Source organism: Tachypleus tridentatus, chromosome 13 (genome assembly GCF_004210375.1).
Source record: "Tachypleus tridentatus isolate NWPU-2018 chromosome 13, ASM421037v1, whole genome shotgun sequence".
Taxonomy (NCBI): domain Eukaryota; kingdom Metazoa; phylum Arthropoda; class Merostomata; order Xiphosura; family Limulidae; genus Tachypleus; species Tachypleus tridentatus.
Genome location: NC_134837.1, coordinates 134,184,171 through 134,196,905, shown reverse-complemented (window position 1 = coordinate 134,196,905; position 12,735 = coordinate 134,184,171). Strand labels below are relative to the sequence as shown.

Sequence of the window (12,735 nt, the reverse complement as noted above, 5' to 3'; positions counted from 1 at the left end):
AGTCTTTTTTTTTGTTTCTAGCGAACAATGTAGGCATTTAATATAAGGGATGTAGCCATACGTTAACATTTGATAATCAACGTGGCTGATTGAAATTTTAACTTGACTGGAACATTGTGAATGTACCTGTGGAGGTTTTCCTGCATGAACATTCGAAAGAGCATTAACTAAATCAACAGAATATTTAAGTAATTATTTCAAACTAATTTTGTGTCAGTGTTTTCCAGCTGCACTTACTTTACATAGCAATAAGTCAATATTTCCTTTCCTTGTAATGATATACTGTTGTATATTTGAACATCGGATGTAACTATACGATCATAATATTTTACTTACTGCAAATAAGTAGAATATATGTAGTTGTTTTGTTTTATAGTAAGATATCGATTGTTATTATTAAAATAACGCTCTTCCGGTTTGAACCTCCAAATATGTTTAAATTCTTAATGACAAGTTAAAAATTGTTGGGAAAACACCGTAATCTTCACAGTCGAGTCTTCAGCACTGAGATTCCTGAGAACAGAGGTAAGATTCGTTAAGTTTAATTTTTTACCATGATTTATTTACTGTTAGTCTTTATTTACAGGACTTTTATTAACTGTACATTAATTATCACCAGTTTTTCAAAAATAAAATTTAGCCTTGATATTTAATCAGACTTAGGTTTAACAATTAGATGTACGAAGTTGTAACGTATTATCAGCGTAGTTAAAAAGGAAATAAATATTACTTACCTTTTAAATAAGTATTACTTACCTTTAAAAATCAAGTGATCCAGTATATTTCACATGTTAGTACTATCAATAAAAATGCACGTTTTTCCTTTAATTTCTGTAGCTGGTCATTATCAAACTTAAAAGTGTAAGATGACCCATCGAGTTCTTTTTTTTAGGAACGAGCATAATATATTACCAGTGTAGCGGTAATTTTCATTGTTAATTCCGATAAAGTCGAATTATGAAGAACAAAATCGTCCACAATGTTTAATCCATTTTTTTAAAAATAAAAATTTAATCATTTTGTTAAGTAAAAATGTTTGAAGAAAACATCCATCAAATTTTTCAAAATTCATAATGTATTTACACATTTTTATTGTAGGTGTAATTTATTCATGTAATTATTAATGAAGAAATTAAGTTATTTTATAAATATTTTTAGAGCGTATAACCTGTTCAAATATTTTAGCAGTATCCTGGACCATGAGAAACGGGAAGTGCATTACTTTTAAATAGGAATAACGGACGATCGAAGCAACTTTACATTCAGTAACTTTCAGACGTTTTCTGATTAGGGATTGACCAATTTTGATGATATATTACAGAATACCGAAAACAGCCATTTGACCTACGTAATAAAACCGGTATTCACCAACAGATGGTGCATTATTAATATTTAAAAAAAAATCATAATCAGCTATATCAACAGATGACAAATAAAACGTGGTAACATTTGGCCGATGATGTCACTCAGTAGTGGTACTAGGAAATCGACCAATAACGAATTCTCTCCTTACACTGTAGTGTACTACGGGACGATATATTCTAAAATTATTAAGCTTTGATGTTAATTTTTTTTTTTTCGTATCTTCTAAGTCCTAGAGTGAAATATGGCTTAACACTTATTACATAAAGAGCTATATTGAACTTTTAAGCATTTTACGTCTCAGCTGTAACAAATGACTTGAAAAATTGAGTGCTGTTTAATTCACTGAAGGGTACGAAAATATTTTGGCTGCCTTCTTATGATGTCGGCAGTTTTTATTGTAATAGTGCCTAACGTATTTCAAGTATATTTTTTTAAAATAATGAAATGTCAGTTGAACCTTGAAATAACTGTTAATAGCTATGTAACTGGTACAGTTTGTATGGTTTATTTCCTGCTGGATAAACAAGGAAGATATTTGGACTTTCACAACTGCATTTCTCTAGTTTGTAAAATAAACCTTTTCTTACACCTTAAATATAACAAAAAGCCTGTAATTAAATGGTTTTTATGTTTACCAGTGATTGTTACTTTAAAAGTTGGCTTATAACGAAAGTAGCTGGTTTCTAAAACATTTAAGTGAAGGAGACAGTACTTGTTTACATGTGACAGTCAATAAGTGCATCTCTTTCTCGGTTAAATGACAATGTGTGCATTTGTTGGTTAGTTAGGTGACAGTTAATAGGCACAGTTGCTGCTTAATTAAGTGACAGTAAATTGATTATTTGTTGGTTAGTTAGATGACAGTAAATAGGTGCATTTGTTGCTTAGTCAGGTGACACGAGGTTTCATTTCACAATCGACAGGAGTAACGTAAACAGATATCGAAACAATAAATCGAAAGGGTATGAAACAAAAGCTATAGGTTCTAGTTGAACGATGACTGAGGGTACGCAACAAACGGTTTATCGACATCGGTCGTGTTAGTTCTCTAGTCGATTTCCCGTCAGCGAATCGTAGAGCTCTCTGGAAGCAATCTGTACTTTCGCTGACCGACTAATCTCCTGAAAAGAACTGTAAAAAATGAAATATGGGAGACGCACTTGTGCTGTTACACATGGCAGCGCTGCGATTACCTAGTTACATTCAGATAAGATTCCAATCTGGGTAGACGTACGAACACACCATTGAAATCGGACCAAATAGAACATGAAAATTAGATTATTTGAGGTGTAATAATAGGATTTTGAAACGATGTTAGGACTGTATATAATATTTCAAATGCAAGAAAAAAAATTTTAAAATCGTCTTTGTTTATTTACTACGAGAGAACTTGAATTCTTAAAATTTCGAGCTGATTCAATAAATTCGTTGTGGAGTTTAGTTCTATAGTTGATTTTTATTCTTATGGTCAGTAACGAATTTAAACATTTTTTATATTATTTGAAATATAGGAAGACTTAATACACAGGCTGCAAATTTAGTTTGCCAAAATTTTCAAGAATTTTTATAATTTGACTTTTTTCTTCACTTTCTTTACGTTACTTTATTTTCTGGATCAAACACGAATAGATTAAATAGCGCATTTTTCTCCCGCCTATGTGTATAAGAAACGTTCTATTTATATATTTTTTCACTTTTACGTCTACAGTAAGAAATGCCGTACGTACGAAATCGCCCCGAAGAGAAGTTATCAATGTTGCCTTGCAATTTTCATATAGTTATACCAGGTTTTCATGTTGTTATTGTATTTCATTACACACATACCTATTACCGAAAGCAGTTTAGCCAAGTTCTCAACCCATATACAACTGTGCCTGCTACAATTTAATTACTGCCCTTGAAATATTATAACTTACTTCTTGGCTTAGTGAATTCATTGGAACCGTGACAGGGAGTCGTTCGAATTTTAAACGTTCAACGTTACACGCATGAATTACTTATGTTATACAACAGTTACAATGACCAGAAGCAAAATCCCACCAAATGGCCCCTAAGGCGTAAATATTTAAACAAATGATAACTTGAAATTTAAACAGTCGTTGTTAGTAACTTTGATATATTTGGTGTTTATAAGGAAAACATAGAAATAAAACAAAATCTTTACTCGTGTAAAAGCTCAGGACAATTAGTTCAAAGCAGGAGTTTAATTGAGAAAATTAATTAAGCACGGGTGCATGGATTTTTATGAAATTCTGGATGCTGAAGACACGTATAAAGTACGATACGTGTTCTTGAATTTTGAGGAGGGTATATTAAAAAGTTGAAAGGGACGAAGGTTGTTTGACCTATGATTATCATTTCTTCCATTAAGAGTTGCGGGCTTTCTATATCCATGTTTTAACGACCGTTTTCAACCAAACACCAACAAATATAATTGAAACGTACATGCGTTTTGTTTTAGGATTAAGACGTAGTGACTAGCGCAACCTGCTGGCCTGGCATGGGGCAGGTGGGTTAAAGCATGTGACTCGTAATCCGAGGGTCGCGGATTTGAATCCCGGTCGCACCAAACATGATCGCCCTTTCAGCTGTGTGGGGGCGTTATAATGTTACGGTCAATCCCACTATTCGTTGGTAAAAGAGTAGCCCAAGAGTTGGCGGTGGGTGGTGAGGACTAGCTGCCTTCCCTCTAGTCTTACACTGCTAAATTAGGGACGGCTAGGGCAAATAGCCCTCGTGTAGCTTTGTGCGAAATTCAAAAACAAACAAACCAGCGCAACCTAACTAAAAAACGTCGTTCGTTGCGATTAGTAGCAGTTTGTGTATTTCTTGTACGTCATCATGAACCACTTAATTAAATTATCATGTAACCAGTTGACCTACAATAAATCTGTTAATATTCTAGTCCACAGATGAATGATTTATAATTACGAGTGCTATAGCACAAAATTCGAGGCTCAATTCTTAAGTGGGTAGAGCGCAGGTAGCTTTGCGCTTAAAAAGGACAAGAAAAAATTAATATAATGTCGCTTGCGGTACGTATTGTTGTATCGTTGTTCTCTCGTGGGGAAGAGAGAGCGTTCTGTTAAAATAATCCAGGGAAAATTACTCCACAATAGAAATCGCAGATTAGTTTACTTTCTCCTTTGACGTTTCTACACGTACATTGTCGTTAGGTGTAGTAGGCCTACGTTACAAATAACGTTCAAATGTCTCCAACGTCAAACCAACTTTCTTATACACCAGTGGTGCACATACTTTTTGAGTCAGGGCCCACAAACAGACTTCTCGTAATCGTTGGGGCCACAAAAAAGTGAAGATTAAAATTGTCCCACAGTTGTTTCACACAAGATGGATATCACATTTAAGAACACACAAATAACGATTACATCAAAGAATTTGCATATTATTCTAAGAAATGTTATGATACGTCAACTGTCACAAAGTCAGTACGATGGATAGTGCTGCATGTCATCTACGAGCTTAGAAATGTCCGGCTTGATGTTTGACGTTGAAAAACGCAAGGCTGTTTCCAGATGATCATCAGTCATCTGATTGCTAGTGTTGTTTTTGTTCAGTACGTACTGCCAAACATGCTGGTGTGGACAAGTGTTCTCTTTCAATTAGCAAATGTATCAGACAATGTTTTGTAGAAGTCAAGCAAACTGTTTTCTCGGTAAACAGCACGCAGTTCATCAGATGCCTGGAAATCAGTCAGTTCAAGCTAATATTCTGCTGACAAGTCATCCACTGACACACTGAACGAATCATCAAAATGTTTCATCAACAATCTTCATTGGTCAAAGTCATGAAACCGTGAGTTGAAGGATTGAACCAAGGTATCTAGCTTCCCAACATAAACTTGTGTGTCAATGTCCTGATTCTTCTGTAGCTGTGACTGAAAAGTGCACGAAGTTTCCTGATGCTGCTTGCTGCCGGAACAACTGCAACTTTGTCCTGAAAGCTGAGACGTGATTTGCAAGCTGACAGACAAGCTGATTTTTGCCTTGCAACTTCAAATTCAGATCATTCAAGTGTTGTGTCATGTCGACCAGAAAGGTCGAATCAGCTTGCCATGCTGGATCAGTCATGAAAATCACTTGTGTGTCTTTGTTCTTGCTTCTGGGGAATTCTATTACCTCATCAATCAACTCCCAGAATCTTCTGAGCATCTTCCCTCGATTCAGCCAGCGTACTTCACAGTGATACACAAGGTCACCATAGCCTGAATCAATTTCTTCAAGAAGACTTCGAAATTGACAGTGATTGAGCCCTCGTGATTTGATGAAATTAATGGTTTTCGTCACTAATGCCATCAGTGCCTGAAAACCAAGTTATTTACTGCACAGATTCTGTTGGTGAATAATACAGTGCAACTTCACCAACTGTCTGTTCTGCTTTCTTCGATGCTTCATCAACAGTACTACCAGCCCGCTGCTTTCTCCTGTCATGGCTGGTGCTCCATCAGTTGTCACACTTACCAGTTTCGTGAAATCCAATGAAACACTACTACACAGTACGACTGTCTCCTCGAATAGAGCAGACCTAGTTGTCTGACCCTTCATGGAACCCATGCCGATTAGTTCCTCTGTGATATCAAACGATGATAACACACCACGAACAAAAACTAGTAGCTGTGCTGTTGAACTGATGTCAGTCGACTCGTCTGCTGCCAAAAAGAAGTAGACAAAGTTGGCTGCTTTATTTGTAAGCTGCCTTGTCACGTATGCTGAGAGGTGTGAAATTCTTCGTTGAACTGTCATACGATTCAAAGTCACCGTCTGTAGCTTGCGAACTGCTTTCAGACACAACTTTTCCGATGCAGTAATCATACATTGCTTGACAAAATCACCATTAGTGAACGGTTGGCCAGATTTAACTATCATAAATGAAATATCGTAACTGACTTCACATGCTGGACTTAAATCTGCTGACTGCTTTGAGAAAACGTTCTGCTGGTGATTTAGCGACTGCCGCAGATATTCAGTTCGAACTGTTCGTTCATCACCGACAACGTTGTGGATTGGATACCTTTGCCACTGCTACTGTCAAATGACACAGCAGACAAATCACATTCTTCTGTTGTTGAACAAAACTATTGCGCAGTCCAATCATCATGAAACTGCCGGGTTTCATCGTCAACTTTGCTTTTACGATTAGCTTCCATTTTTGTTACGAAATAATATCAAAATAGGGCTCGTAAGTAAATCTCGAAAAACAATTGGAACGCGTGAGATTTCGTAATTACGGAAATATTACGTCATTGCGCCAATGATTAAATGTCTATGCATTAAGGAGATTTGTTTATTAAGTTTTCTTTATTGCTCGATACAAATATGGAACCATCCAGTATCTAATCTAATGCATATTCATCTATAGCGCTTAATTTTCGCGCAGGCGCGAACTCTCTGTTTGACTTTCCCGTTGGACATCGCGGACCACTCGGCGATCGTCGCGGGTCGGAGTTTGTGCACCACTGTTATACAGTGACTCAACAAGTGATACAACTAATAAAACACACTGGTTGATTCAGATTTTTATTTTATAACAATTTTACTTATCTCTTTAACAATCTTTCAACTCGCTCCTGATACTTCTTTTATAACCTAATCTTTGTTCTAGGTATTTCGCAAAGTCGCTTGTTCATTAATATTCCCGAAAATTTGAGGACTAAAGTGATAGTAACGTAATGTGCCCTTTAATTAACATCTACGTTACAAAAAATATTTACGTAACTTATAACAGTACTCCAGTTTATACATTTGTATTGTCCCTCCGTATGTTCGCACATTTAAATTGCTGTCAGAGGTGGACATTTTGACAGTTTTTCATGGAACTATTTGCCGTAGTTAAAACTGTAATGTTCAAACAAAGTATTGGATTTTTTTACTAAATCAGGTGGTGAATAAAATGATAATGGTAAGCATAGTTTTAGGAATATTTTGAAGCTAAGTGTACTTAATTAAAGCAAAGATTTTTAAATTAAAAATGACAAATTTAAATCTATGCCACCGGAGGGCGCTAGCCGTCTAAACAACTACATAAAACCTGAAACGGGCGAACTATTTTTTAATAATTTTGAATATTTGTGTCCTAGAAATGTAATGTGCATAAAGAAACTTCTTGGTTGAACTTTTTATATAGGCTTTTCACAAAATTTAAGTATAAATAATAAAGGATAAAAAAAACCAAACCAAGAATACAAAATAAAAACGGTAACCCTAAGCAACAAGATTAAATGGCCTTAAAGATTATTTTTATAAAGCCGAAGTACGGTGTGTCTGTGTGAATACACAGTTTACACAAGGAAGTTTTAATTGTTTTTGGTCTCATTTTAGCTAGCCTACTGTGCGTGCACACAGAAAAAAAAAAATCAATATTGACAGCAACAAAAGAATCGACCTAAATTAACATGAAGTGGTATGACTTACGTTCATTGTTACTTTGAAACTAGATATACAGAACGGGTTTAAATGGGTTAAAAAAGTACTTGTTAACGAACTTGGGTGAATTATGCAAGATGCGAATCCATTCTTCCATTCACGTTGTTTTTATCCGTATTCTACTCACTAGTAGAATTAGCATGTGCGCAGGATTCGATGTTGTAGTACGGTCGTAAGAATGAGTGCACAAAACTACCAATTTTCACACGGTGAGGACTGAAGGAATTTCAAATTAATGTGAACTTGCATTTTGGTTCAAGTAATTCTCAATCTATACGGTGTATTTCTGCGAGTATATGTATGTGCAACATGTAAACACTATGAATATTGTAAAATGTACTTTTTTTGGAAGTTGTCTCCAAAAGGTAGATAAACCGAAAATCTAGCGATCTGTTCTTCTTTTTTCGCCTTTACTGTAAATGTTTAAAAGAATAATTTTACCACTTTAGAACAGTAATATATTTAAATGAATCGCTTGTTTCATTTGACATAATATTTCCAAGAATAACAAATGTGTTTCTACCCTTAAAATAGCTCGCTTCCACGTGGCGGCAGTCAGTAAATCCGAGCTATTGGTTTGTTTGTTTTTTTTTAATTTTGTGCAAAGCTACACGAGGATTATCTGCGGTAGCCGTCTCTGATTTTGCAGTGTAAAACTAGAGGGAAGGCAGCTAATCATCTCCACCCACCGCCAACTCTTGAGCTATTCTTTTACCAACGAATAGTGGGATTGACTGTCACATTATAACGTCCCCACGGCTGAAAGAGCAAGCATGTTTGGTGTGACGAGAATTCGAACCCGTGAGCCTCATTTTACGAGTCGAGTGCCTTAACCACTTGACCATACCGGGTCTCGGGTAGCTAACTTCCAAGGTGAAATATTAGCACAAAGGTTGAATATTTTTTTATTCGTTTGTCTTGTTTTGGTAAACTGAAGAATAAAAAAAAAAGTTTGTTTTTGAATTTCGAGTAAAGCTACACGAGGGCTATCTGCACTAGCTATCCCTAATTTAGCAGTGTAAGACTAGAGGGAAGGCAGCTTGTCGTCATCACCCACCATCAACTCGTGGGCTACTTTTTTACCAACGAATAGTGAGATTAACCATAACTTTATAACGCCAACGCCCTCACGGTTGAAAGGGCGAGCATATTTGGTATGACGAGGACACAAGGAAAGAGTAATGCTTCCCATTTACAAAGTGGCAAAGATCTTGGAAAACTTCTTTCATGCGCCTATTGGCAGAAATCTTCACTAAACTCCTCTCAATAACATTTTATAATGGAATGGTGGATGTGAAAATTATTTACGAACTTTCTACAAATTTTCATTATTATAAGGACTTCTATCGGTAAAATATTTCTTATAAAATTTCACTAGTAAAAAGTTTATTATAATATTCTAGCAGTAAAAGGACCTCTACCAGTAAAAACCTTTTAATAAAATTCCGTCAGTAAAATTACTTTTATCAGAGATAGAACTTTCTAGTACGGGAGGAGGAGTTACGCCTGTAAAAACTTTCTAATCACATTCTACCAGTAAATGGTCTTCTACCAATACAAATAACTTTTTTAGAAATTCTACAGTAAAAAGGCTTAACCACTGGAAACATTTTAAGTAGAATATCGTTAGTAAAAGTAAATCAGTCGGATTACTGCATGAAATTGTAGATTTAGATTGAAGTATATGCTGAAGACGTTAACATTAAAAGGACAGACATTTTGGTAACTTTTTTTTTTCATAACCCACAATTTATTTGTAAGGAACGTTGAGGGTACTAATGTCCTTATCCCCCGTCGCACTAAACATGCTCGCCCTTTCAACCGTGGGAGCTCTATAATGTGACGGTCAATCTCACTATTCGTTGGTTAAAAGAGTAGCCCAAGAGTTAGCGGTGGGTGGTGATGACTAGCTTCCTTCCCTCTAGCCTTACACTGCTAAATTAGGGACGGCTAGCGCAGATAGCTATCGTGTAGCTTTGCTCGAAATTCAGAAACAAAGTGTTCTTCACTGGGTTAAGTTCTTATTATTCTAACTTTTTAGTAATACAAAAACTATTGGTTTATATCGGTACGGGTTATTTCATGTACATATTTGTGTTCATTCTTTATTGTTTTGCTGATCGTATATTCTTTGTTCTCGTGATTTAGCAATATAAACCGCGATATATTTATTTTATGGTCTTGATATCAAAATCCCAATACATAGTATATATTTAAAAAAACAAACTTTTTTCCTCATGGTTAAAATGCTAGAAACAAAATCTATTTCTTTTCTTAACAGTATGTTTGACACCTCCCACAACACGCATACGAAAGTGGATTATAATTTTTAGGATTTTGGTTTTATTTTACAGTGAAGACAATAAACACGGTGCTATTGTTAGCACAGTTTCAATGTGTACAGCATATATGGTATCTAACCTCTTCACGTATATTCGTTCATATGTTTTATGGTTTCTTTATTTTAGTCATTGGTATTTTACAGCACATTATAAAAGGAGGCAGTAGGCTGCCTGAAAGTCACCTATTTTAACCGTTCACACCACTGTGTTGTCTGTCAGTCAGTCAGTCAGTTGGCATTAAAATGATGTCATAATATGTACTGCTGTGACGTCATTAAAACATGCGCATACCATGAATCACGAGAAGAATTATGCACTCTACAGCCTACAAGCCAGTATGACATATGAATTCGAAAGCAAGGTATAAAAGTATTTGTCACTCTTAATTTTGGTTTTATTTACTCTTGAAACAGAACACCTTGAGGACCCTGCGGAGGTATAGCTAGTATATATAAATATATAAATCTTTCTGTAGTTTTTATTGTCTCCCCCATAGGGCGGGGTGGTTAGTTCGTCTTATTCATTATGCATGTAAGCAACATGCCATTTAACAGACACAAATTTCTGTCTCAATTCGCAATTTGCAGATGACGTGGGAATTTGGAAAAGCTCATCAATACCGTTCATAGCAGCTACAAACCTACAATCCCTCTTAATCAAGTAGTGGGGTACTGTCAAAAACAGTTAAGGTCAAGGTCTCCAAAACGTAATGTTGATTTATAAAGGTAAAAACTACCATAACGTGTTTCAATTGGACTCTCTTTTCTCACCAGACTGCCAGGACAGCTTAAAGTTTAGGTACCATACGTGATTCTAAATGAAATTGGGAAACAAAATCGAGTTCGAATCAAAATATTGAGACGCAAGTTACGTCAAGATCCTGTCACGTAATAACTCGGAAACTTGAACAGAACGTTATTAAAATATACAAACAATACATTCGACCAATAACACAGGCCTGCGAGTCTAACTTAAAGTTGTTTTGGTTTTAATAACGGTTTTCCATAATTCAACTGTAGAGATTTCGAAAATAATAAATATTTTTATCATGTAAGGATTTGTTTTACAAATCGGAAAAAAAAAAACCTCTTACTTTGGTTAAATTTACAACAAAGATACCACAAATATAACAATGTTTGGGTCATTTACACAACTTCTTGTTGTTATAGCTACAAATAAATAATTTGAAAAGAAAAAAATGTCTAAGTACACACACAAACAAACGCTGTCGAGTAATGACAGGTCATGCGGCTTGTTAACGGTTTATATATTAGTGGTGTGTTTCTTGTGGGCTCTAGAACGATCGATAAGACTCTTGCATCGTGATTGGTCAAAATAAATTTATGATCATTGGTTGTCAACGTTTTAAGTATAACAAAATGTTACCCGATACCGGTGATGATGATTCATTTATGTAAAAGTACATATGATATTTTGTGAAAAATCTGTGCTTGATGGAGGAAAATGGGTATCAGAAATTACTGTAGAAGATGTAACAATTTCAAGACAATAAAATCTATCGGAGGCCTGTGTACTTGAATATGTCAATCCAGCATCATCAACCGTGATCAAGATACCAATACAACACCTGGTACTCACTGGAGAATATAAAGTACCAATAACCACAAGTTCAAATTTCCTACACAAATGTAGAAACAATAAACGACAGACTCTTACATTGTTCAAATAATTATTTTACGATAAACCTGAATAAGAACGAGTTACTGACGTCAATGTGTCACTATATCGTACATGATGAAAGTATGTCTAAGTACTTCTTCCCAGTTAATATGTACTTTAACAGTAGAAACAGGCCACCTAGTGGTAGACTTAAATATAAGTATCATTTAACTAGTTTATAATAGATGTATTAATCAAGGTAATTCTATCTTTTACTATTGTCATGAACTAGTGAAATGAATGTCACAATATACGAAACTGCTTATCGTGTATAGGATTACACACGCCAGGATACAAAAAAGTGTATATTCCGATAGAAAATACAGTGCTGGCTCAAATCTTAAGGCTAATGAACATAACGAAAAAATATGTATTTTGCGTTGTTAAACTCAACCACTTATTTGAATAGAGCTTCGAAAGATGAAAATAAGAAAAGGGAAAATAGAATTTTAAAAGTTTATCATTTAATAGGATAAATGTGAACACTGAAATTAGCCTAAATACTAGCTGGTCAAAAGTTTAAGACCATACTGAAATCGTTAAATACGTTAATCGGTAAACACGTAACGAAATTTACTCATTTGTGTTCAAGCATTAACGTTGTCAACATCTCCCACTGACATCTCCAGTGTTACATTGGGTAAAAACATGGCAAAGGCTAAAAAGTTGACAGAGTTTGAACGTGGCAGAATTGTCGAGCTGCAAAAGCAAGGTATCTCTCAATGTTCCATCACTACATTACACTGTTACATTAGGGACGACTAGCGCAGATAGCCCTCGTGTCGCTCTGCACAAAATTCAAAACAAACCAAACTGAATTAAAAGGGTGAATCCTTTTGTGTGGATTTATATTTGGTTTGGTATACGCGTTTTTAAATGTTTGTTTTTATGTGGTAGAATTCTCC

The 12,735-nt window shown here is 35.2% G+C and overlaps 1 protein-coding gene across 1 annotated transcript in view; it reads left to right on the top strand.

Annotated features, from left to right (window-relative positions):
- The window catches only part of LOC143238939 (uncharacterized), a 101,266-nt gene continuing 88,531 nt past the window's right edge, over positions 1 to 12,735 (top strand). Inside the window, exon 1 of the mRNA XM_076479599.1 lies at positions 1 to 525. The gene's annotated coding sequence lies outside the window, so the exon portion shown is untranslated. The remainder of the gene's footprint in view (positions 526 to 12,735) is intronic.